Source organism: Megascapheus bottae, chromosome 20 (genome assembly GCF_031878675.1).
Source record: "Megascapheus bottae isolate mThoBot1 chromosome 20, mThoBot2.hap1, whole genome shotgun sequence".
In the NCBI taxonomy this organism is placed as follows: Eukaryota; Metazoa; Chordata; class Mammalia; order Rodentia; family Geomyidae; genus Megascapheus; species Megascapheus bottae.
The window spans coordinates 8,696,393-8,723,904 of record NC_143528.1 but is presented as its reverse complement, the minus strand read 5'-3'; the positions used below and the strand labels follow the sequence as shown (position 1 = coordinate 8,723,904).

Genomic DNA, 27,512 nt, shown 5'->3' with positions numbered 1-27,512 from the left:
GATATTCAATATATATATGTATGTATAGATATATATATATGTGAAAACTGAACTGGGATGATTGAGGGGACAGAAAGTATCGGGAAAGATAGGGGTAATTATAAAAGGGATGAGACTGATCAAGATGCATTGTACACAAATTGACATGATGCTTTTCCTCACACAGTGACACCATTATACATTATCTCCTCTGTCATGCAACGCTAGCACAGTATCCCACCTCTCATGACATTCTTCTAGATAGTAAAGAACAACTGGCACAGGAAAATAGTCATGGAAAACTGCATTCATAGTTTATACCAGTTTTGATAAAAATTGACAACTCCTATTGCAGGTTGCACCAATTTATAAGCCCACGTAAATTATTAGAAGTTCATTTTCCTCCACTCATAATACTGAATCTTACCGCTTTGTAAGAATCACCATTTTGATGGAATTAGCTTGTTTCATGGTTTACTCTATTTGCATTTCTAAGCTATTAAGGTTGAATAATTTTTATATGGGCCATTTGTATTTGCAAAACAAATACTACCCCTTCAGTGACTTTACTTGCATTCTGCCCTTGCTAATTTTAATTGCCTCATGAAAAGCCTGAGTTCTTATTTTCTTTGTCAACTGCCCCTGAAAATGGTGAAATAGTGACATTTTCTAAGCAATGCCATTTCCTTTTGCTCATTTCAACTCAGCGCTTATGCAGCCATTACATACAGTAGGCATCTACTAAGCTGTGCATTGCTCAAGGAGATGCTCCTTGACCTTGAGGAAAGAATTAAAAGAAACTCGGGCCGGGAGTTTGGCCTAGTGGTTAAAATGCTTGCCTAGCATGCATGAAGACCCAGGTTCGATTCCTCGGTACCACTTATAGAAAAAAGCCGGAAGTGGTGCTGAGGCTCAAGTGGTAGAGCTCTAGCCTTGAGAAAGTCCAAAGACAGTGCTCAGGCCCTAAGCTCAAGCCCAGGACTGGCAAGAAGAAGAAAGAAGAAAGAAGAAGAAAGAAGAAAGAAGGAAGAAGAAGAAGAAGAAGAAGAAGAAGAAGAAACTTGGGCACAAATGTGACAGCATATGGATTCAAATCCTAGCTCCTGTACTTAGTGAATGATCCTAAATAAGCCAATGAACTCTGCTGGTGTTCACATTTTAAGAAAAATAATCCCAATTTTTCCTGCAAATTTGCTAAATGTCATAAAATATGCAAAAAGCACTATATAAATGTAGTTTAACACTGCTGTTATTTCTCCTTTCCTGGATAAGTATTACCATCCATCGCCTGTTTTGAGGCAAATTGATGAAGACAGTTTCCTTGTCAAGACTAAAAATAAAACACAAGAGAGACTTGAGGTTGCCGGTGAAAGCCTACTTGGCAAGCAAAGGTTGCACTTTCTAAGAAGCTAATAAAGCTAAATAAGAATTTATCTACTGCATACTAATATTCTCAGCCATAATCCAATTTGTTCTACTTGTCTTTCCACACAAGTAGTGCTTAGGGCTCAAAGGAAGGACATTCAGTTTCCTCTGTGGGGTTATTGGAACATGGGACAAGATGGAAAACATGGAAAGGCAGTCTGGCAGTCAGGAAAGTGCCAGCATGGAATCCTCAATGACAGAGAACATTTCCAAATCAAGCTGTCTTGCTTAAATTTTGAGAGCAGAAGAGTATTTGTTGTGGTGGTGGTAGCAGTTGTGGTTGTTAAATGCCTGTGTGTTCACTCCTTCTCTACAGGCTTTGTGCAGTTAAGATAAGTGCAGCAACTCAGTGACTCTCATAGATTCCTCATTCATCAGGGAAATCTAAATTTCAGGAAGCATAACATGGTGTTGCAAAATGCTTTAAAAGTTGTACATGTCTTTCAAGACTTGTAGATGAAATCAAAGTATTATGAAACAAATTTGTGTGATGCATTTTTTTCTTATTCAAGATAGAGGACTCTTCCAGGAGCAGAAGCACGGATCCTGAGGCCAGAGCCAGAGGATCACAGCCAGAGGCTCCATCTAACAAACCAAAACCAAGGAACTGTATTTCAAGCGGTAGAGAAAAAATAATCATAGACTACCTAGCCCAGTGTTCCTTAATTAGGGGCACCAGATTCCTAGAGTCATATTAGCTATTTTATAAATTGAAAGGTGACCAAATGCCAAGGCTGGCTAAGGGACTTCTGCTACACACTCAGCAGGTTCTTATTGAAGCTGTACTAAATATGTCATGGTCAGGGTTCAAGGACGTCCAAGATATGTTGATTCAAGTGTGGGCAAAGGAAGAAAGTTTTGTCTGGGCTTTGGTGATGTCTCCCTTTCTGTCCTAAAATTGTATTCTATCTCTATTTGGGTCAAAATTTAACCTCAAGTATTCATTTACTTCCCATTCTCTTATTTTCTTCTTTTTGAAATGCTTTCATCTTTGCTTTCTCAGCAATATTTCATTCATCAATCCTTCCTAAAACACCATTTCCCAATTCCAAACCCTGCCTGACAGGATCAGACAAGATAGAATCTTCTAGGTGATATCAACAACAACAGTCCAAAGGCAGAGTTCTTAAAACTGCCACCAGGAGTAAAGTACAGAAGGTCAAAACTGTGTTCGCATTACAGGAGCGTAGAGATAGAACTGAAGTTGGGGCATAAAATTTACAAACCCACTGTGCACTGGTGGCTCATGTCTATAATCCTAGCTACTAAGTAGACAGATCTGAGGATTGCGCTTCAAAGCCAGCTTGGGAAGGAAAATCCATGAGACCATTATTTCCAAGAAATTATTCAGAAAAAATCAAGAGTGATGCTGTGGCTCAAGTGGCAGAGCACTAGCCTTGAGCACAAAGAGGCTTAGAAACAGAGTCTGGGCCTTGACTTCAAACCCTAAGACCAGCAAATACATGCATGCATACATGCATGCATACACACACATATATACTGCATATATATGTATATATATATATATATGTATCTCCAAGAATCCAAGAAAAGGAATAAAATCAAGGAGGGGAAAGTATAGTGAGGTAAGATCTTGAAAAGCTGGTGATTCTACAGCTTTCAATCTTAACATATTTGAGTTGGAGAAGAAAATACCCTCCTCTCAGACCTCCATTAGAACAACACAATCGCACTGTGGTCTCTGAATTCTGTACTTGTTCTCAGTGTTATCTGACTGGGTGACTGGAGAGACCCAGACAGGCAAAGCCAAGTAGCCGGAAGTTAGCTGTGGCAGTTGTGATTGGAACAGGGCAATGATGCCCTCAAAGTGTTTCTTCAACAAACAGAAGTAAAATAGATATCAAGGTCCATGAATGATGTGTGTGTTAGGTGAAAAGAAGCTTTTCATACAAATCAACTCAAGGTTACAAATTAGAAATATGAAATTTCTATAACCCCATATAGAAAGAGGCCTTTCTGAATGCATCTTGGCAAAATCTTGTTAAATCACTCCAGGTTGCTTCCATAGGAATAGCCAAAGGGAATGTGCTTCATGAAGTCATTTAAGGAGCTCTCAAAAACATTGGTAAATAGAAGAAGCAACCATGAGTTTTTTACTGAGGACATTTCAACTTCAAATCAGAATCAATTAACAGACATGTGAAAGAGGTAGCCCTCAGGTTTAATGCATGCCCCATTTGCGATCCCAGCATGCCTGTGGTGGCCTCAAGTCAGTCTGTTTCCAGGCAGTGGATCTGCACTGACCTTGAAAAGTATGAGGACACTGACTCGATGCAGAATCCTAAAATAGTTTGTTCTGAACCCAAAGGAGGAGTTATTGAGACTAATTTAGACTATTGGGAATGTCACAGGGCAAAGAGACCCTTTAATAGGCATTCATGATTATGAATTTTAGAATTTAAGTTCCTTTGACCTAGCATTCATGTCCATCTATGTATCTATGCTGACAGAAGTCAACAAAGTTTTCTTATTATTATGGATAATAATATATAATATATTTAATATAGGGATAATGGTTTTTTTCTGATTTCCTGAAAGGGCAGATTTATGAGTATGAAGAATGGCTCCCATTGAGGTAGATCAGAATAGGTCACCCTAAAATACATCACTTGGACATGTGAACCATTTTGAGCTATAGCAACTGAGAAAAAGGAGACATGGGAGCCAAAGAGCAGAGGACATTATTTCCTTTTATGAAGGATTCCCCCATTCCTCTTGCAAACCTGGAGCAGGAATACAGCAAGTCCTACCACAAGAGATAGAGACAGAACTGAAACGACATTACATGAACACTGCCTTACTAAATGACACACATGATAATTTTTGGATGACATCTTTAGCATCTAGCACATTTTGTTAAAATGGTGTGTAAGCTTAAGAGTCTAGCAGCATCAAGGTTGTTTTGTTTTTAATTGTTATGTTATAAAGGTGAGGTATAGTGGGATTACAGCTACATACCTCAGGTCGAGAGTACAGTTCTTTCACTCCTTCCCTCTCCCCAGTCACTCCCTCGCATCTTCACCCACAAGTTGTACAGCTGACTTTCAATAGTGTCCAGTGAGCTCCACTGAGGCCCGTGTTGATGCACTTTCCCTTCAGCTCTGTGTCCCCCCACCCCGACTCCAGAGAGAGGCAAGTGAATACAGAAACAGAAAAAAAAAAGTCTTGTTTCCATTTCTTGGAGTTCATTTATATATTTTATATTACATATTTCATATTTACATGTTATATAATTTTAGATGATCAGAGATACATAGGCACTGTGCCTTTGTGTCTCTCGCCTTAGAGTACCCTCTTTTAGTCTTCCTGTGTGTCCAGAGTCCTTTGTAATTTAACACATCCAAGTGCATTTTTGATCTAACTTTCACATGTGAGAGAAAACATGCCCCATTTGTGTTCCTTAAGCTTGGCTTACCTCACTTAACATGATTTGTTCCAGGTCCATCTATTTTCCTACAAATAACATAATATTATTGTAATGACTGTGCAAAATTCCACTGTATATAGGTACTGTATTTTTGGATCCACTCACTTATTGTAGGCATCTGGGCTGTTTCCACAACCGGGCTTTGTGAATAGTGCAGCAGTGAACATGGATGTGCAAGTGTCTTTAGAGTATCCTGGCTCATGATGCCCTGGGGAGATGCTCAGGAGTGGTATGGCTGGGTTGTAGGGAAGGCCTATGTTTTTTGAGGAAATCTGCAGACCACTTCCAGAGTGGCTGTTCTAATTTACGTTCTCATCAACAGTAAGGCTTCATTTCCCCACATTCCTGCCAACATTTGTTGTTGTTCGAATTCATAATGTTGGCCAATCTAACTGGAGTGAAATGGTATTTCAGAGTTGTTTTGATTTACATTTCCTGTATAGTCAGAGATAATGAGCATTTCCTTATCTGTTTCTTTGTCATTCTTACCTCTCCTCCTAAACAGTCTCTCCTTAACCCTTGCCCATTTAGTGATTGATTTAGTAGGTTTGGGAAGGGTTTCTCGAGTTCCTTGTGTATTTTGGATATTAGGCCTTTGTTTGATATATTACAGACTATTCTCATAGTCTGTTTTCTACCCTTCTAGTTTAGTAACTACGTTCTTAGCTGTGCAAAACCTTTTTATTTTGATGTAATCCAACTTATTAAGTCTCTTCTATAAAGGCCCCCGGGATTCCTTTCAAAAAGTTTCTACCTATACAAATGAGTTCGAGCCCTTTTCTTACTGTCTCTTGGAGTAATTTCAAAGTTTTTCTTCCACTACACCAGACTTTTCTCAAATTTTTTATTTAGGACAGTTACACTTTGGTGCTATGCAAATTCTAAGACTTGTGACTGGGCAAAAGAAATTCTAATTCCAATTTGTGATTTATAATAAATTCATAAGGAAATTTTTCAATCTAAAAACTTGAGCTAAAAATTATCTGCTTTAGGAGAGTGACATGATATAAATAAAAATGAGCAGATATATATGATGCGGGTTAACACACTTTCCTAGGCTAACTCAGTCCTATTCCTACTGTATTGCTTTTCTGTCAAGTAAAACTAATGTGTTTTCATAAAGGGAATGACATGCTTACCTGGTTCCTGTTGTTAAATTAAAGTCTTTCAGTAAAAGAGATTGCATGAGTAGAATAAAGCCTTGCTGATGCCTTTTCCGGTCAACTGAAGTTTAATCTACTGGTTCATTCATTCAACCTTTTTTGAAAATCGCCTTGAGCCCCATCTTGACATGCAGCATGTCTACAATTGTGTTGTTGACTAATTACTACCTTTTGTCTTCGATCAAAGAGGGTTTGATGAACATATGACAAATAGACTTAGACAAGACACAATGCAAGAAGGAAAATTACATTTAGCATTCAGAAAAAGCTGCCCTGTACCACTAAAATAGAGCCTTGAATACAAAATAGGCTGTGTGGAGGATAAGACCACTGCTTCCAGCAGGTAGAGATGCAGCCATAGCCAGTCACTGTGTTTCTAGAATATGAGTAAAGGAAGCAGTCTTGGGATGAGCTTTAGATAGGATCAGGCCTCAAGGCCAGTTCAAGACCTGAGTATCAGAAATATAGCCATAGAAGTCCTAAGGTATGTTGAGACAAAAGCCAGTAGATAGTCAATGAGCTTATTTTGTTGTTTCAGTAGCCACCTGAAACAATGAGAAGTCTCTGCTCTTTAGGGACATCATCGAAGCGTGGTCTAGGGTCTCAAGACCAATGTGTTAAGACTTTGATGTCCCCATCCAAAGTCCTGTTCAAAGTCCTGTTCATGACTACCCAAAGGCCCTCAGAAGTCAGGTTGGCCAAGATTGCTGTGAACCCCTGATTTGGAGCTCTGTCAGGAAAATCAAGTTCACTGTAGGCTGAGAAACACTCGTCTTCAGATGCCATGGCTCTTCCTTGCATATTTTTCCCCTTTGGCTTGCTAGGATATGCAACAAAGAATCTGACAATCTAAAGCCTGTCTTTATTCTTGTCAACTGAAGAAAAAGGAAGCTCTGAAGACTGAATTTGCAAAATTCTGACACAAATATTACAAACCCAAAGAACGGCTTACCAAATAACTGAGTATTTCAATAAGGGCTATTTTTAAAATATTCTGAACAAACAAATGGGTGACATTGGATGTATTCATATGAGGTGAAAGAACTTTAATGTATTTAAATAAACCACTTTTGGCTTACCTATGCACAGAGCACATTTTCTCATGCTATATTTAGGCAGCAGGTTTCCATGTTTAAGGAATCATGAATTATTGAAAAGCACTTTGCAAAACTCTGGCAGCAATCCATGAGCCACAGTCTGAATCAGATATTTAAACTTCCAATAATTTCTTCAGTGTAATCCTCTATGAAACAAGTGCTCAAGAGGATAAGAACTTTAAGTGGAGGATTTTGTAATTAAATAGCCAAATCTGTGACAATGCAAAATACACAGGAAAGAATAGAAGATTAGAAGTGAGAAGACCTGTGTTTTCATTACAGATTTACCACTCCAAAGCTAAGAGCCTTTGGGTAGCATTCAATCCCTTTGAGTTTTATATTTGATATGTAATTTGGAGAAAACAATGTTTACCCTTTGCAAATTATGAACAGGGTAATTATAAAAATCCAGTGTGTGTGTGTGTGTGTGTGTGTGTGTGTGTGTGTGTGTGTGTGTGTGTGTGTGTGTGTGTGTGTATCTACATGTATATGTAAAACTGTGAATCCAAAAAATGCAAAGGATAATGAGAATGTCAATGTTCAAATATAAAGTCAACTTAAAGGTCTATTAATGGATGAATAGAGAAAATATTTGTCAGCAGTCGAAAGGGTATTATGTTAATTGTACTCAGCAACAGAAAGACAAGTAACCCTCTGATTTGACTTTTATAAAATCTTACTCTTGCCAGGTGCTGGTAGCTCATGTCTGTAATACTCCCTACTCAGAAAGCTGAGATCTGAGGATCAGGGTTCAAAACCAGCTTGGTCTGGAAAGTTCATGAGACCTTTATTTCCAACTACCTACCAAAAACCCAGAAGTGGGTTGGAGAGTTGCAGCATTAAGCACAAAAGCTCAGGGATAATACCCAAGGCTCGAGTTGAAGCCTCAAGACTGTGACACCAAAAACTTAAAATTAAAAAGTCACTCTTAGAAGCAGAAAGGAAATGGTGTCTACCAGAGACTAGGTGGGAAGGAAATGTTAGCCAAAGAATTAAATATTTCAGTTAAAATGTCAAGAAACATATTGTTTAACATATGCTTTACATGATGGTGCACTTGCCTAGCAAGTAAGAGGCCCTAAGTTAAAACGTAACTACCACCAAAGAAAGAAAAAAAAAAGAAAATAGAAAGAAATGAATGGCGTAACATGACTACCGTTAATGAAAAAGTAATTTGTGTTCAAAACTTGCTAAGAAAACAATACAAAATGTTCTCACCACAAAAAGTACAGTGGATAGTCATACATTAGTTCAATTCCAAATTCAAACATGCTTCAAAACATGTTAACCTGCTAAATACATATTATTTTATATGTCATGCAAGTAATGAAGATATTATAAAAATTAAAGACATGCTTCTTTGACTATTCTTAATTTCAGAGATAAAGAAACCCTATTTTCCCTGCTTTCCAGGGGATGTTCTGATGTGGCCTCAGGTGATGAGCTCAGGCAATGACTTCTACAATTAATAGTTCATCTCAAAATTTGTTGGGGACTGACTGTGGGGTCAGTGACCGTGACTGTGGGGTCAGTGACCTTGGACCCGCACAATTGAGTACACAAGGACGTAGCTCTTATCATGATTTTGGGCTGTGTCAATAGCTTCTCATTTAACCTGTTTGGGACTTGATAGCTTCTCATTCAACCTATTTCAGACTTGATACTGTTTGTACGAATGTAGCCCCTGGCAGTTCCCTAGTTTAAAGAAGTGTATTTAAGATTGAGAACTGGAAATAAACGGGGCTACGGTCTTGGGCTACAGGCTTCTTAAGCTGTGGCTCCTGATTTGGGCTGTAGCCCTCCTGAACCCCATCTGTTTGTCTCTCTTCTATTTTTTCCTAGTCCTTGCTCCCTATTTCAGGAATCCCAATCTGCGAACCCTGGTTTGCTGCCGGTTGGCCCCGGCAAAAATTCAAGAATCCAATGAAAGACTTGTTTTGCTCTGTTCCTGATTTTTTTCTTTTCCTATATAAATCCTTCTTTAGTTCTAAATCATAATTTGAAAAGTCTTCTGATGTACCCAAGATCCCCACATTTCTCTCCATCTCTTTGGCATACAGTATCTGCAAAACTGGTCCTTCTGCCCAATTTAACTTCCTTACAGCCACATCACCCAGGGCTTCAACTCAGGGCCTGTACACAGTTCCTGGTCTTATGCTCAAAGCTAGCATGCTACCCACCATTGAAGCCACAGTGCATTTCTGGTATTTATTTGAAGAATCTCATGTACTCTCCTAGGTTGGCTTGATCCTCATATCTCAGCCCCCTAAGTAGCTAGGATTATAGACATAAGCTACTAGCACCCAACTTCCACGTGCTTTTTGTCTTCCGTTTTTCCCATGTGGAAAGTCAAACTATCTTTATCCATTTTTTTGTCACTGTAACAGAATGCCACAAACTGAGTCATTATCGACAGTTTTCACTTTCCTTTGCATTTCTGCAACTTATGACTACCTATCGACTATTGCCAGATATCTGCTTTATGCCTGATTCAAATAAACACATTGGAACAAATGGAGAGAAAAAAAAATCAATGAACTTTTAAATGTTGCTATTTGATACTAAGAAAACATTTAAAATAGGTGACATCGATAAAGATGCATTGTACTCAATCTGCTTTGTTGAGTGACAACTCCTTTGTGTAACTATTTAAAATTTTTAAATTAATGAAATTACTAACATTTTTAGAGTGGATATGTTTGTTTTCACTATTCAAGGAATCATTCTTCAAATGTGTGAATGTGTGTGTGTTTAGATATATACATAAATGTATATACTCATATATAATTGTGTCATATTTCAGGGGTAGGACAAGTTTGCAGGGAAAACAGGATTGTCTATAATTTGAGAAGTTTCCAGTTTAGGCAATAGAATATTAAAGCTTTAGCATTTTCACTATTTTTTATAAAATTGAAATTTTCTACATTAAAATGTCTTTAAATGCCAGCTGAACAGTACAGATATGACTGATCAGGAGTCATCATTGCTACTAGCTGTGTTGATATAATGTGGTCTGAAGACAGCATTTGATTTATTCTTTCCCCTTATTTACCAAGAACAAAAAAATGTCGATGCATTATGTTAATGTACGCTCTGTAATACCTATGTACCACAGAAGTCATTTGCTTCGCATTACACCACAAACAGTGAAGAAAATGCATAACATTCCCTTCTGATTGCACCATGGAAGGCTGTTTCTTTCTGTCTATGAGGGGTGAAGACAAATGCAGCAGAATGGCCTACACTGGCTTTGATAAATGAAGGCTCTGGGTTATTATTCAAGTCCCTGTGAGAAACTGTGATGGCCCCTATGTAGCATGGGAAGATAAACTCCAGCTAGAGCCCATTAGTATGCCATCTAAGTATGCCATCTAAGTGATTGAAATAAAGATCAGAACTTGGATAGTTTTTTATAAATAGTTATGTCTTTCAGAAGTGAAGTTGGAACCCTGTTACAATAAAGATACAAGGGTATTTCTTATGATCTTCATTTCTTCTTTTGTGATTAGTGTATTGTAAGAAAGTTTCCTGAATTTGCTTTTACATATAGCTTGGCCTAGTGGTAGAATGCTTGTCTAGCATGCATGAAGATCCAGGTTTGATTCCTTGATATCACATACATAGGGGAAAACAAAGCTGGAAGTGCTGCTGGGGCTCAAGTGGTATTAGCCTTGAGAAAAGCCCAAGGACAGTTCTCAGGCCCTGAGTTCAAGCCCAGGACTGGCAAAAAATAGCTTAGGAATTAGAATAAATATAATCAAGCCAATTGCACACATTAGAACGAAGGGAGATTCTTTCACAAATATTGAGATGGATAGTGGCATGAAGCCCCTTTCTCTCCTAGCACCAGCCAAAAATATTACCTGCAAGCCATAGTCACAAGCAACTCAGTGGGAGTTAGGCTATTTTTTAACATTATTTGCCACTCAACTCTTTACGTAATGAAATAGGTTATTTCTAGGATCCAGCCCATTCAGACATGAAAAGTATTGACAATTTAAGAGTCACAGAACCAAACTTCCATAAATCAGTTTATTTGCAAAGTCTAATGTACAAAACAAGTTCACAGTATGTCACAAATCTATGAGTACTGTCCTTGACATAGATTGTTTCAATTTATAATACATATAAAATAGGTAGATATTAATAGGTAGATAGAACTCAAGATATATAGACAGAACTCAGCTTGCTTTCTCACAGCTGGTACCTTATTTGAGCAATGCCTTCATCTTGGCTTTTGTTTTCTTTTTTGCCAGTCCTGGGGCTTGAACTAAGGGCCTGAATTGGGCTTGGGTTTTTCTCCTGATAGAGCCCTACCATTTGAGCTACAGCACCTCTTCTGGCTTTTTTTTTTTTCTATGTATGTGGTACAGAGAAATTGAATCCAGGTCTTTGTGCATTCTAGGCAAGCACTCTACCATTAGGAAAACTCTCCTTGGGCAGATGTTGGTCAGTCACACACACTATGAGGGAACAGCTGGTACTATAATGGACTTTGTTACCCATTTCTGAAATTCAGATAGGTGTATTGGTTACATTTGGGGCTTATATGGTATTTGTAACCTATGATGACTTTACCAATATTTACCCTTATCATAGTCAAGGAGGATCTGCTAGGATTGATATCACTTTTCATCTAAGTAAATATAAAATAACTTTGGTTATATATTTTCCCAAGTAATAGATTAATAACAAAACCATGATTTTCAATCCTGTCATATCATTTGGGAAAGCTGTCTCCAGTGCTCACCCCATGTTCAATGGCACTAGCTTTCTTCAATGTAGTCAGCCATTCCCATACTGGTTACCCTTCTATGGGTTTAGTTTTTGGCTACCACAAACAACTGTACAATGTACACACTCTGGTGCGTGACCATATAAATGGACACTCTTCTATGAGGCAGAACCTCAATAACAGACTGCTGAATGTGTTTTAGGTTCTCTTCAATGATGCTATACAGCCCTCCAGAAGGTCTGACAAGTTCAACAAGTAACATACAAGGACATTCTTCATTTCCCATCTGTGTTGCATTCTGCAGCTATTAAGGTTGTCAATCTAGAAAATGTAAACTGATATTTCGCCATTATTTTCATTTGATTTTTTCTTAAGAATTGTGGGGTTTTTACATCTTTTTGCTTGTTAGGGTTTTTACATCTTTTTTTCTTGTTAATCATTCAATTTGCCTTTATTCATATTCTTTCTGCATTTTTCTATTGTCTATCTTTGTCATATCACTCCAAAAGATTATTAGAAGATATTGCTCCATACATGACTTCTCTCATTCCTGCCTTTCAAGTCACTTTCTACCATACTGTTCTCTTTTTGTTTTCTTCATAGTAAGTATAACTGGTTCAAATTATTGTTGATTTTGTCTTTTAAAAAAAATCCAGGAAGGCACTAGAGCACTTCTCCTAATGTTCTTCCCTATTCGTATTTGACCCTTCTGTTTCTGATTCTGTGACCCCGTGTCTTGTACATACGTTTATCTGATTTGGGGAAGAGAGGAGGAATCACAGAAATGGTGGGACCAAGAGTGAACCAATGCAACAGATGCTAGACATTATATTGGAAATGAACCTTGCAATTTGGGGTGGAGGGGACTGGGGAGGGAAGGAAAGTGGAGCAAAGAAGGAAGATGGTAACAATATTGGACAAGGAATGTATCCATTACCCTCTGTTACAGTAATCCCTCTCTGCATCACCTTTACAATAAAATTCAATTAAAAATAGTATTTGACCCTTAACATTTGTCAAAGATATCAATGAATGATGGACAAGGAGCATATTTATGAAATGACGTTCAATTCAAGGTTCTAGTAGGGGTAGATGTTACAACAATGACAACCATGTACCTCAAATTCTTTGGAATTATTTCAAGTTTTCTGTTCTCTTAGACTTGCCCTGTTATATTATGGCTAGAAGTAGTGCATATACAGATGCACAAGTTATGACTGAACATAGGGGGGAAAGCCTTTAACAATTATCAAGGAGCTTCAAGATATAGGAAGGAAGAACACCTATGGTATTCATAAGCCATGAAAACCGGAACAAAAACAAGAAAGATGCTAAAATAATAGCTTACACAACAACACTGAGATCAAAAACAGAAGCATTTTTTGTGAATAATCTGTACAGTTAAAGATGGTAATGTGGATTCAGGATAGAAGAATTCATATGCATTGTGAGTAGAAAATCAGGGTAGGACATCTACATGCTATGCTACAGAATTTGCTCTTGTAGCAGAGGTGGACAAGTGTGGAGTCATCAGTTTTCAGTGGGAAGGGTTGACATAATTTTATCATACAAGAAGGACAATCTGGCAGCCATGCTATGAACTAATTAGAAAGGGGGAAGAGACGTTTTCATTAATGGCAGTCCTTCACCAACTCTTGTGCCAAACCAATCCAACTATATTTTATGAACAACATTTTTAATAGAGCTAGTAGAGTCAACGCAGATTTCTCAAGTCAGATGACAGAAAGGACATTCTAGATTTTAACAGTAAGCCTTAGCTGCCTATTTTTCTTATACAGAAAATAAAGATCATAAGCATTGCATTAATTTCCTCAGTACAATGGATGCTTAAATTGATTGAGAGTTATATTCATTTTCTGCCAGATTCTCTCAGCTTCCTATTCTAACCCAGTGTTTTGGAATTGCTTCTGAAGAACTTTGTAAGCCAAGTACCACATTTGCCCTACAGCTAGAAATGAGTTTAATTGTTTACATGAATGTTAGGAAACATCTTCTCCTAGTCTTAACTGTCACTTTTCCTCCTTAGGGTAGATACAACCATATGGTAAAATTGTATTTATGTTAGGCCTAGATAAAGGAGGATATTTTTCTTCCACTAGTTTAATAAATCTCAGAGAATAGTATCTGGCATGGATTTTCAAATGTGGACTAAATATTGATTAACTAAAGTGGTTCACTGGCATTCCTCCCTTTATAGAAAAGCAGATCTGTCTTCTACAATCATTAGATTCTCCTTGAATGATTAAGAAATGCCGACTCTGACAAGCTTTATTCAGACACTGCAGTAGAGTTAAAAGGACATGACCTTGGAGTCTGATGTTCCTAAATTCAAATCCCTACTGAATCACCTACTAGTTGAGTGATATTCATTCAATAAATGGTTGAGAAATGTCTTATACCAACCACTGGTATAGACCTCAGAGATTCAAAGGCCTTTAAAAGGCCAGCCTAATCAAACAGCATCAATAAAATAAATATGTAACAGGGGAATAATGAGGAACAATAGTAGCACAAACAAAAGGTAAGCATTGAAAGCACCCTGGAGCAAAAGGAAACATTTGATAAGACATACCCCATATTGCTCTATTAGGTAACAGAAATAATAGTGAAATTTGGTTATCTATACACAAATCTCTAAAAAATGTGCGTGGTGGGGGGTGAAGTCAAGCCCAGTGCAGTTGGATAAAATATTTTCCTCCCAGATGCTCCATCTGCTTTTCTTTTCACAATCCTCCTGAAGTTGTTGTCCCCCTGCTCTGTGCCAGCTGGCACTACTGAGCAGCTGGGCAAAGCCATTACTCATAGTCTAGATGTGTCATAATTTGTCAGGTCAGGTCTCAGTGTTCTTTAACTCTCTGTCCTCCCCACCTCCCATCAGAAAACTGAGCCAGATGTCAGTGCACATGCTACTCAGGAGACTGAGGTCTGAGGATGGTGATTCAAAGCCAGCCCATAGTAGAAAAGTCCACCTAGACTCCAGCTCTAAAGATAACCAGCCAAAGAAAAAATTCAGGCTAGAAGTATGTCTCAAATGGTGGAGCCCCATGTGAGTGAGCAAGCCCAGTAAGACCAAAGCTTAGTGATGTCAGGTGAGAGACAAAAGATGTTTTCTCTCTTTTGAGGAAATTAGATTTAATTTATAAATATACATGGGCTGGGAGTTTGGCCTAGTGGTAGAGTGCTTGACTAGCATGCACGAAGACCCAGGTTCTATGTATGTACCACATACATAGAAAAAAAGCCGGAAGTGGTGTTGAGGCTCAAGTGGTAGAGCTCTAGCCTTGAGAAAGTTCATGGACAGTGCTCAGGCCCTGAGCTCAAGCTCAGGACTGGCAAATAAAAACGTGTGTGTGTGTGTGTGTGTGTGTGTGTGTGTATACAACTAAATACAAATGTGCACACAAATGTATTAACCAAAGAATAGTATATGCAGCAAAGAACTCAAACTATGCAAGTCCTTAGGTAAAAACTAACCCACAGTCCAACAAAATGAATACTGGAAAGCTGACATTTGCCACGCAGAGGAGGTGAACTAATGCTGCAGTGATGCTTACAAGACAGTTCACTGACAACTATACAACTTGTGGGGAAGAGAGGATGGGAGGAAAAAACCAAACTGAAGAGGTGACACTATTCCAAAAAGAAATGTACTCATTCCCTGACTTGCATAATTATAACCCCTCTGTGTCGGGAGCAAGAGTGGAATCAAACTGTACTTTGATTTGCATCAGATAATTGCTTGATTGTCTTATTGCTTTTTGGCCTTCTCCTGTTCAATTGATCTGAGATTTACCATATGAATGTAACCCCCAACAGTTCCCTGATTAACCATCTGGATGTAACACCTGGCAGTGCCCTGGTCTCAAGAAGGGATATAAACTTTGAGTTAAGAATAAACGCGGCAGTTTTTGCTTGGGCTGCAGACCTCCTGGACCCGATGTGTTTGTCTCTCTTCTAATTTTTCCAGTCCCTGCCCCTTATTTCAGGAACCCCAATTTGCTGCCGGGAGGCCCCGGCACCTCTGTACATCACATTTACAGTAAAAAAATAAAAAAGAGTAATATGAGGAGATTGCAGTTGTAATATTCATTCAATGCAGATCCAAGGAAAGTAGGAAAATTGGGTTAGAAAGGATGAGGGTGAATGATGAAAAAGGTGATATTGATCAAGATGTATTATACTAACAAACTGATTTATTGAAAGATAACCCCTTTGTACAAATACTTAAAGATAATAAAAATACAGAAAAGTTCAACCAAGTTTCAATAAAGATTTAAATACAAAAAAAATGGGGGGATAGGGTATTTGTAATTTAAGTGACCCTAGTAGATCTACCAGAGTGTCCGGGCTTTGGGATCACTAGATTCTGACACCAAGCTAGTTAGGTTTACAGTTCATAGATCTGTATCACCTGCCTCATTATCACTTGGGTCTTCATTCTGCTGGGGAAGTTGCACACCTCTCATTCACCTTTTATAGCAATGAAGTGTTGCAAAGTAACCTTTGTCATCACTTCCTGAAGGAAGCAATCTGGCCCCAGGCAGAGGCATTACAAATATCTCAGCAGTTCGACAATGAAGCAAGTGAGTCCATCCCTGTAAGAAGATGCAGCCAATTCTGGCATGATCTGACAGGATACTCTGTTTACCAGATTTCACTGTCCTCACTCTGTCTATAAGAAAATGATGACAGAGCCGGGAATGTGGCCTAGTGGTGGAATGCTTGCATAGCATGCATGAAGCCCTGGGTTTGATTCCTCCATACCACATACACAGAAAAAGCTGGAAGTGCTGCTGTTGCGCATGTGGTAGAGCACTGGTCTTGAGAAAGCTCAAGGATAGTGCCCAGGCCCTGAGTTCAAGATCCAAGACTGTAAAAAAAAAGACAATGGTGACAATTTGGCTCTTTCCATTGACTTGTTTTTATTGATTGCTTACTGTGTAATAGATCCCTAATGTTGCCTTTCAGCATTAGGAAGATGGAAGTTTTAAGTTTTTAATTCTCATTTGAGCCCTGTACTCGAGCTACAGCTCTTCTAGAGCTGGTGTGAGTCACAAGTGGTAAGGTGCTAGCCTTCAGAAAAAAAAAAAAAAAAAAAAAAAAGCTCAGTGCCATCCCCTGGGATCAAGCTCCAGGAACCCGAGATGTGACAATGCAATTCAAGGCCAGTCCAACAGAAAAGTCCCTGATGACTTCCACTGATTTTCCTTTACAACTCCTTGTCCTGGTATCCTGATTTTTCTTTGCCTAAACTTTTTTTTAGCTCTGTTTATCACAACCAGAAGCAGAGGGCTCACCCACGTAAAAATAGGTAAAAATAGTTGCACTGTGAACCAGCTCAAAAGTTATCCAATGAAGGTTATGCACTGATGGACATTTCCTTCATACAAAGTGAGATAGCAGGTATATAAGAGTCAGCCTGAGGTCTTTGGCCTGAGCTTCTATAAAGACAGAAGTATAATTTATGGATACAGAAAAGAGTTCATGAGACAACTGTTTGGCAAGAGATGACCAGAACTAAATTTTGAGATGCCTATTAAAAAAATAAACAGAAGCTATCCAGTAGTCATTTTAATACATGAGTCTGGAGTTCAGAGAAGAAGTATAATATAGAGATATCAATTTAGAAGCCACAAGCATATGGAAGACATTTATAACTCAAGGAGTAAGTGATGTCACACAATGTGTGAGTGTGGATAGAAGAGAGAACAGATCTGAAGAGCAAGTCAGACAAGAGACTAATATTTACATGGAGTCAGGGAGATGAGTACATGACAAAGGAAAGGGAGAGGCTAGAAGGATGGAAGATGAGTCAAGGTGAGGAAGACGTGGCTGGAATGCAGAGATGTGCTAGAATCTGGTATATGGGATGTTTTTAAACCATCAGGTGAGATGACAGCAAGCTGGCCAGTAGCATAGCAACACAGTGTCACTAGCAGCATTTGTCATTTCAGTGCAGGGAATAGAAGGCAACACTGACTACAATGGGTTCAAACAGAATATGAGTAGAGTTTGGAGGTATTTTTTTTTATCTGAAGTCAGTTACAGCAGGAAATTCATTCTTGCTATCTAAGAATTTCCAGGAAAGCATCTCATCTTAAATTCATCTGATTTCTTGGAAGAGTTTAGCATTCATCTATTTTCCAGTCACTGGTTCCCTATACATACTTCCTTTAGTGCAATATTTAGGATCTATTCCTGGTTGAACATCTTTTTTTGCCCTGAATGTAGTTAATAATCTCATGGAATATTAAATATTCTGTGTGCTGTTGACACCCTCTAAGCTGTACTCTCTAGCCCTTAGGCAAATCTCTATAGTGATGACAATATAAGCAATGTTTAGAATATATAACTATAATTATAACTAGATACTAACTAATGTCTTTTATAGCTAACTTTACTTTTCAACTCTGCAACTGTCACTTTTTCATGTATTATTCTAGCCAAACCTCAAAAATGTCCCTGAAATAAACATAGTACTCTGAGAATGCACACACCTGCATGCATGCATGCATGCACACACACACACACACACACACACACACACAGTATAATGGTCACCTCTGTTTGCTCTAACCGTTTCAGAGCTCAGGCCCATGCAATGAAAGGACTTGTGAAGCTTGGAAAGCAAGATAAGTCTACTCTTGTACCAAACAATTCTGAAAAATGTATCATTGTGTTCTCTTCTCTACACAGTATTTCTTATAAAGACATGACATTAGGCTGGCAGACTTGCTGATTTGTTTTCATGTTTACCTCTCTTTAGTTCTCTTTCCTGGTATTTCACAATGCAGCCCCTAAGATAAATTCCCAAAGTACTACAAACGTTAATCTTCCTCCTAAGCATCTTATTCAACCTTTTGAACCTGTTATGGGCTTATTTCAGTCTGAAGAAAAACTGTTGGGTGTGATTACTCTATCCTCACTGAACTTGATTGTGGAATATATATATATATGTACATATAATACATATTTATATGCATATGTGTAGTGTATATACACATATATGTATTAAATGTATACATTACATACATATACACTAACTGATGGAACTAACACCTCGAAATGGTTCAAAGCTAAAATTAAGTTCGTGTTTAAATTTTAGTTGAGCATTCAAGAACTCATGAATTGGGCAGCACCTGCCTGTCCAATGGCTCACTGCTCCACTGAAATAGGAGGGGAAAAATGCGAGGAGGGAGTGAAGGGGAGGGAAAGGGAGATAAAAGCATAAGGGATATCAATGTGTAGAGGTAATGCACCTTCTATCTGGTAAATATAACTGTAACCCCTCTATACATTAAAATAAAAAATTTAAAGAAAAACTATTACGATATGTTCACAAAGGAATCTCAAGATACTTTGGCTAGGACAGAAAGTTCTTAGTAGTTACATATGAGTTTGTATTTTCTGATTCGTAAGAGCTTGAGTTCCATTTTATTCTGTACTTTATTGGGGTTTGGGTTTGCTTTACCCAAAGCTCTGGGCTGTCTCAATCTCATAACTCCCAAAGAATTATTTTAATACTTACATGTGCCACCATGTAGACATTCATTACCTTCTACTGACAGCCCAACTTGTTTCTAGAGCCTGCTATTGGCTTCTGCCCAGTAGACAATGGAAGAGAAAATAGAAGTATGCCCAGGGGTTTGTGACCTATTCTGAAAAAGCCAGGGGCACTTCTGCAACACACTGCTGACCAGATTTTAATCTGATTTCAAGAGAGATAAGGAACTGTGTTCTTATGTGCTTAGCAAGAGGAATTAGAATCTCTCGACCTCTAGCCTACCTTCTAGACACTTGCTTCTGCTCACTCTTATCTTTTCCCTATGAAGACAAGTCATAGTCATACCCAGAACTACATTTTGTTCAGCATTCAAGGTTTAGATGATGCACCCATCTTCCATCAAGGACTGGTATAGCTTCTTGTATACTGGCAACTTCTGAAGGGTGAGTTATCTGCCTACCATTATCACACTCACAGCCAACATCATTACTGGAGCAGAAGCAGGCCTGAAACACTCAATCCTCCCTTAACAAAGGGAAGCAGGGAAAATGTCTTAAACCTCATGGACTGTGGCAAGTCTGAAGTCCTATGGAACCAGAAAAATCCGAAAAATCTTGGTATGATGGTAGGAAATGTCACTGGCTTAGGTTTGGCGGAAGCAGCCCAAGGAGGAATGAATGACATTATTTGTTCTCAGCACAAACTCCATCTACTGAGAGCTCACCTTGTCCATCACTCTCCTTGGCCACAGAGCAAGTGGCAGAGATAAATGCACTTTTGAGTTTCCTTGAGGTCCGCCTGAAGTGTGTGGAAGTTGAGGGTTTCAGTGGTTGTAGTGTGAAAAGTTGCATCCAATTTATGGTTCACGTGTAACTAAAACTTCAAAAATGAAACGGACCCCTGGTCACTGTTTCCCAGTAGTTGTACAAGCCGGAAACTACACTCAAAGGCATTTCCTGTACACGAATCTAAAACATTTGATCTTCGTGATTCTTCACTACTATGCTTATCCTTTTCAGTTTCAAAACAGCTACCCAGAAGTACATGTTACTTATTGACATGGTGTGCTTATTTGAAATAATATCCTATCCTAAGACTTGGATGTGTAGTATATGCAGTGTATGTGTGTGCGCATGTACACATTCACCTGAAAATTTACTTAAGCTTTCTTTCTCCCCTTTCTTTCATTTTTTCTTTCAATCTCATTTTTGCCCTTCTTTCCTTCTCCCTTTCCCCCTGCTTCATCCTCTTCTGTTTTTTTCTTCAGCCCCTCCCTTCTCTCTTCTGTCTTTTAATTCTTTCTTTCTAGTCCTATTTATTTTGCAGCCCTTCCCTTCTCTCTTCTGTCCTTTAGTTATTTTCTTTCTAGTCCTATTTATTTTGCATTGTACAAACAGCTTTTATGGAGCTGCAAAGCCAGATTTCTAGATTTTCTTTTTTCCTTTCATTTACACTTGCAAAGTAGCCAATCTCTCTCAAGCATTTTCTTGGCCAAATATAGCCAATAAAAACTATTCACCATCATAATTATGCCTCCCACTTCTCCTAGAGCTCCATTTCCAAGTGTAAATGCTCCAGTTTCCAAGAAAAAGATATACCAAATATTTTGCCACTGGAAAAAACAGGACTATCACTTTGCTAGTGGCCATTTTGTTTCCTCTACTTGCTAATGTTTAGACAATTGCTCAGCCCATTTTATATATTGTATTCTTGCTGTGAAAGATCTTATATACAAATGTCTGCTTTTGACATTTGGGTAACTAAGTGCTATGGTAGACAACCCAAAATTTTATTTCATTAGCAAAATTTGAAATGTCTTAAATATAAATGCCTGGCTTGATAATTCCCAAGGGATTTCTCTCCAGATTGACTGAACAGACACAAGTGCTTCTATCTAATTGCTTTGTATTTTCCCAATTCAAAGTAATCGTAGATTATGCATTTTGCAGATGAAAGAAGTGAGGTGAAATGCAACAGGATTTTATGACAGCACCTACTAGTGAGGTACATCAATTCTGTACATATCCCTGTGACATACTGTCACAACTTAATACCAAAGAACACTGGGGAGCAGCTGCCAGATGTGCTCTAGAAGGAAAAATAGGATCCTTCTGCATCTTGCTGACTTTAGAGTGAAATGAAGCTAGTGCTAATGATTTGGCAAGTGCAGATCATCCAATTCTAATACACATATCAAGTCTATTGGAATCCAGGTGCGGCTGGCTATTACCTGTAGTCGTGGCTACTCAACAGGCTGAGATCTGAGGATCATTATTCAGAACCATCTCAGACAGGAAAGCTGTGAGTCTCTTATCCCCAATTAACTACCAAAAAGTTAAAAGTGAAGCTGTGGATCCAGTGACAGAGCCCTGGCCTTGAAAAATAGAAAACAAACACCTTAGAGATAGTACCCCGAACTAATACACACATATACACACTCTTCACTTTTGGAAGCTTTGCAGGGTGCCAGTGGCAGTGGCTTGTGCTTGTAATATCAACTACAAAGCAGGCCGATATCTGAATGTCATAGTTCAAATCCAACCAGATCAGAAAAGTCTATAAGATTCTTACTTCTAATTCACCATGAAAAAAACTATAAAAGGAGCTCTGACTCAAGTGGTAAGGCTAGAAGCCTTCAGTGAAAAAACTAAAGGACAGTACCTAAAGCCCCATTACCAGGACACAGAACAAAGAAAAAAAAAAGAACAAATCAATTGAATGATCGATCAATCCAGAGATAGATCTCACTTGGAGCCCTGAAAATCAACTTTGCTAATTCATTAGCTAAAATATGCTGATAAACTTCTAGGCAATCTACCTGCTGTGTTTTGTAATTGTTAAATCACTGGTGCTTAAAAAGTCCTGTCCAATGGGAACTATTTTTATACTCATTTCATGGATAAGAAAACAGAAGCAGAAAATGGTAAAGAAATTTGCCCAAAATCTTGCCCAGCTTTTAAGTGACAGAAGCAGAATTTGATGGCAAGCAATATGGTTTTAGAACATGAATTTACCCCATTTCACCTATTTTCTCTCTTCCTTTACCTTTCACAAAGACTGATTTTTAGTTTCTTTATCCACTTTTCTCTAACCATTTAGTGACCAACACTTCTCTATTTGGTGGTGTAACTGTACTGGTAGAAATTTTGCAAGATTATATTCAGTTTCTAGGATGAAGATAAAGGTAAAAGATGAGAAAAAATTAAAGACAAACAAGGAGAATAATTCAGTCACATGTTACACTTGGAGATCCTCGGATAAAAGTATAGTCTCACATTCCACATATCTAATATGTAAACATTATGAGTTAAAAGAGTAGAACATTATCCTCATATCCTCATGTTATCACAAAAAAAATAATCCTGAAATGCCCAATTGAATTTAGAAGTGTAGAACTAAAAATTCCATACCATAACATGGTTGTCTGGGGAGGGAGTGATCTTCATTTTCCCATTATGGAGGCTTCCTGGGTCAGTCCTTAATCTGTGTTGTCCCCACACCACCCCTGCAGATAGCTATTCCTACATCTGCCATCAATGATAATGTAAAAGGGATGAGACTATTCCTAGGACCTAGATATCTGGAACTTACTCTGGGTTAAAGGCCAGTACAATGTCCACATTGGCACAACCTTGGACCCCACTCAAACCATCTACTGTTGTGAAGGCATAGCCAAATTAGCTCACAGAAGGAATCTACAGAAAGCAACCCTGAAAACCCTGATTTCTGAGTCTATCCTTAAAGGAGTAGTTAGTACATCTTATTTACACTCCAGCCTCCAGCAGCAAATGGGCATTACAATAATGTCAAAGGAGTTTCTTCGGGCATGAAAAAAGTAATCCCTAATCATTTAGAATCATGAGAATGAAAAATGTCAGAAATATTAAGTGTCAAGTGTTTTCCTTAAGATTAATCTCTGAAATAAAACTGTCTAAAATATATTATGAAAACAAATCTACAAAAAAGTCTTATGGTTTTATATTAATTTCAGACTAAGTAGATTAGCAGGCATGAATAAAACACCTCATTATGGAAAAGGCACTACTTGACATATTAATTCTAAACTTTTATGCACCTGAGTTTTAAAATATATTCAAGCTGATAAGAAGGACTACAAGAGAAAAAAAGCAATAATATAACTGAAATAAGTAAATATATTCACAATTATAGTAGCAGATTGCAACATTCCTCTATTAAAAACTGATAAGCAAGCAGATGGAAAGTCAGCAAGATTATCAAACACTTGCACAATCATTTCAACCAATATCACTTAAGTGATATTTATGAAACACTCCACACAACACAGCAGAACACATTTTTCCATGACCTGGGAACATTTACCCAAATACACCACATGCTAGGTCATAAAACAAGTCTCAATTTTTAAAAAATTGAAATCATACCGAGAATGTTCTATAATCATATGGTCAATTATGCTAAAATCAGTACCAGAAAATTACCTGGACTATCCCTCCGAATGGACAGAAATTAAACTATTCAGTTCTAAGTAACACACGAATCAAGAAAAAAATCACAAGGGAAATAAAACGTTTTAAACAATGAAGACATAATTATATCAAAATTGTAGGGTGTAGCTAAATATTGAAAGGAAACTTTTATCATTAAAATTTTACATTAAGAAAAGTGTAAGTTTAAAATCAATCATCTTAAGATTTATCTTTCAAAAATAGAAAAGATCAAATTGAACACCAAAAGATTAATTGAATAGTATAGAAGACAAAAATAGACTCACATATTCTTAGTCTTTTGTATTCAATTGAGAAATGACCATCTTTACCAGTTACCTTCCAACAATTAGGTATATCCTCTAAAAATTACAGTCATCAACCCACACCTACAACTCTATAAAACAACCAAAAATGTGTTTGAGTCCAAGAAACAAATTTTCTAAAAAAAGAAAATATAGATGCAAATTTTGTGCCCAGCATATATATCTATGTATACATGGATTCATAGCAATTATGAAAGCAAAACAACAAAACCTGATTTTTAAACAAGCAATTTTATCAGACATCCCACGTGAGAAAAACATGTACATATACATAGAAGGCAGCTCAAATTCCCAGGGTTGTTATAGAAATGAAAATGAAAATACAAGGAGTTGCCACTGCATGTTCACTAGAATGACTAAAATTAAAAGTCTATTGCTAAGTGGTGATAAGTATTCACAAGTATGGAGGTATGAGGACTTGTTGATTTGGGAGGTTGGGTAATAAAATGGTATAACAATTTGGGGAAAAGTTTGGCACTGTAAGATTAAAGATCTAATCATCATAAAACTTTAAAGTTCAAAAATAAAAACATATTCACAGAAAATTTGCATTCAAATGGTTATAGGAGTTTTGTTATGGTTCAAGACTAGTAACAATGCAAATGGCCTTTGTTTGGCCTTTGGATAATAATGGCATAGTACCCAGCTTTCAATAAACTGCTAATAATCGAGCAACAGGGATGAATCTCAAAAACACTGTGATAAATCCTTCAATCAAGATTCTGTCAATAGAACAGAGTATCTGAGCTAATCAGGTAATAAAGAATAATAGTTTGTTACCTGTCAGTTTTTGAGGTTCCAGTCCACGAAGGGTTGGTCCTGTTGTTTTCGGCATGTAGCAAGTTTGCACATTCTGGCACCAACAGGTAGTAGGATCCAAAACCAGCTAGGAGACAGAGGACAAGGAGAAGATTTAGTTCCCACAATGCCCTTCAAGGTTAGGTTCCCAATAACCTGAGAAACTCCATCTTAAAGGAGCTCTTAAAGATTACCCTGCCTCAGCCAAAGCAGCAGGAGGCTGAGATCTGAGGATCAAGGTTAAAAGCCATCCTGGGCAATACAAAGCCAAGAGACTCATCTCCAATTTATCTCTAGAAAATGGGAAGTGGGGCTGTGGCTCAAGGGTAGGGCGGTAGCCAAGGAGCTGAAAAGCTAAGGGGCAACCACTAGGCCCAGGGGTTGACTACAATGTAGATTATTCTAAGACGTTAACTGTAACATGTTGCATCATGTGCCACCAGTGCCCAGCATCACCTTTTTTTTTATTTGTGATACACTCTTAAAGATATTTTATGTAAACATTTTGAGAGTTAAATTAAAATAAACTACCAGTTGTTCGCCAATACTTTTTATATATAAAATATAATAATTCCCCGATACTGTATGCACAGTAAAGGTCAAGCAATATATAGCACATATTCTATCAGAGTATTGCTTAAAAATTATTATGACCATAAAGGAAATTCAAGTCAAAACATCTCTAAGATACCATCTCACCCCAGTTTAATTGGCCAACATTGTGAATTCAAAAAACAGTAAATGTTGGTGGAAAAAATCCTATTGCACTCTTGATGGGAAACTAGTACAATCACTCTGAACTCACTAGCAAACAAGTACAGTCACTCTGAACAGCTGTCTTGGGGTTCCTCAAAAAGCTAAACATACATCTCCCCTACTACCCACCATACCATTCCTGGGCATCTATCCAGAACATCACAGGCCAAGATACTGTAAAGACACCATACCTTGTAAATAGCCCAGATGCCCTATAATAGAGGAGAGAATCCAAAAACTGTGGTATGTATACACAATGGAATTTTACACAGCCACGAGAATACTATGCCATTTTCAGGGAAATGGATGGAACTACAACAAATAATGTTGTAAGAGGCTGGGCAGAGTGAATCATGCCTGTAATCTTAGCTACTCAGGAGGCTGAGATCTGAGGATCAAGGTTCAAAGCCAGCCTGGGACCTGAAACTCATCTCCAGTTATCCTCTAGAAAACAGGAGGTAGGGCTTGGCTCAAGGATAGGGTAGTCACATTGAGCTGAAGAGCTCAGGGACAACTCCCAGGTGCCTGGGTAGGGTGGTAGCCTTGAGCTGAAGAGCTCAGGGACAGTGCCCAGGCCAAGTTCAAGCCCCATGACCCCACCAAAAAATGTTATATGATGTAAGAGAGATAAACACGTCATATTTTCTTTCATATGTGCAAGCTAGAACTAAAATACTGCAGGATATGATAAATCACACAAGGCTCGAGACACTCACACAGTTGAGACCAAATAGGATACTCAAGGGAGAAACACAAAGGTGCAATGCCTATTTGCCTCTGATTGTGAAAAATAATATATAAACATATATATATATGAATTCCAAGAAATGGAAACTAAGAAATGAAAACCAAAAAATGGTCATATTTCTCATACCTTCTTTTTCTTTTGTTATCACAGTACTACCTGGTCTAGGAAGTTGAAATGAAAACTTGCTGTGACATCTTTCCAGTAATTTCTCTTATCTTTCTAAAATGCAGTGGTAAGAACAGATAGAGGACATTCAAGTATGTTGTGAATCAAGTATCAAAGGTCGCATCCTAGTACTGAATAGGAAATGAAATTTAGGAAGAAATGTGATGCTGTAGAGAGACTTAAAGAGGAAATAAAGGCAGAAAAGTTGAAGTAAGAGAACCAAGAAAAAGAAAATTACAATTCACCTTGGAGTAAAATAGATGGTACTTTTACCTTTGATTCTTGCAGAATCAAGGTAGAAGAAACGAAATTGTGGGGATAATTCTTGATTTCTTTTCATTCGTGGCATCAGCAATGTAGGTCACCTAAGCTGATGAAGTACTTGTGGTTAACTGACGTATAGAAGGGGCGAGAAAAATGAATATCAGCTTTTTCATTTTGCAAGTTAAATGCCTGTAATTGCCCCAGGCACATAGAAAGGCAGAAAAATGTCAAAGATAAATATGTTAATTAGAACGTGTGATTTCTTCTTAAAAGCGGAATGTACTACTGCTCTTTGTGACATTTGAAAACATTTTAACTGTCAGTCACCTTGGTGTATATCCTCCTTTAAGATGTTTTTAAGATACTTATTTTCTAGAGTTCTTAGATGACAACATCATCGGGACATAATTATTGCAGAAGCAGCTTTATAATTTAACTAAAGGTTTGTTCTGTGCAAATAGATTGCTAAAATCCTCAGGAGAACATTCTACTTTTCGGAAAAAATAAAGTGTTCCTTTACTGTTCCTGGTATTACCTATATTTGTGTTTATGTAAGAATTTAAGGTACAATTGTGAGAATAAAAATCTGTTTCAATGAAACCGATTTCATGGGATTC

At 37.8% G+C, this 27,512-nt stretch overlaps 1 long non-coding RNA gene across 1 annotated transcript in view; it reads right to left on the bottom strand.

The window, feature by feature from the left end:
- LOC150049143 (uncharacterized) overlaps positions 1-25,046 on the bottom strand; it is a 163,635-nt gene extending 138,589 nt beyond the window's left edge. Inside the window, exon 1 of the long non-coding RNA XR_016538967.1 lies at positions 24,945-25,046. This is a non-coding gene — a long non-coding RNA (uncharacterized LOC150049143). The remainder of the gene's footprint in view (positions 1-24,944) is intronic.
- Positions 25,047-27,512: the final 2,466 nt, after the last annotated feature.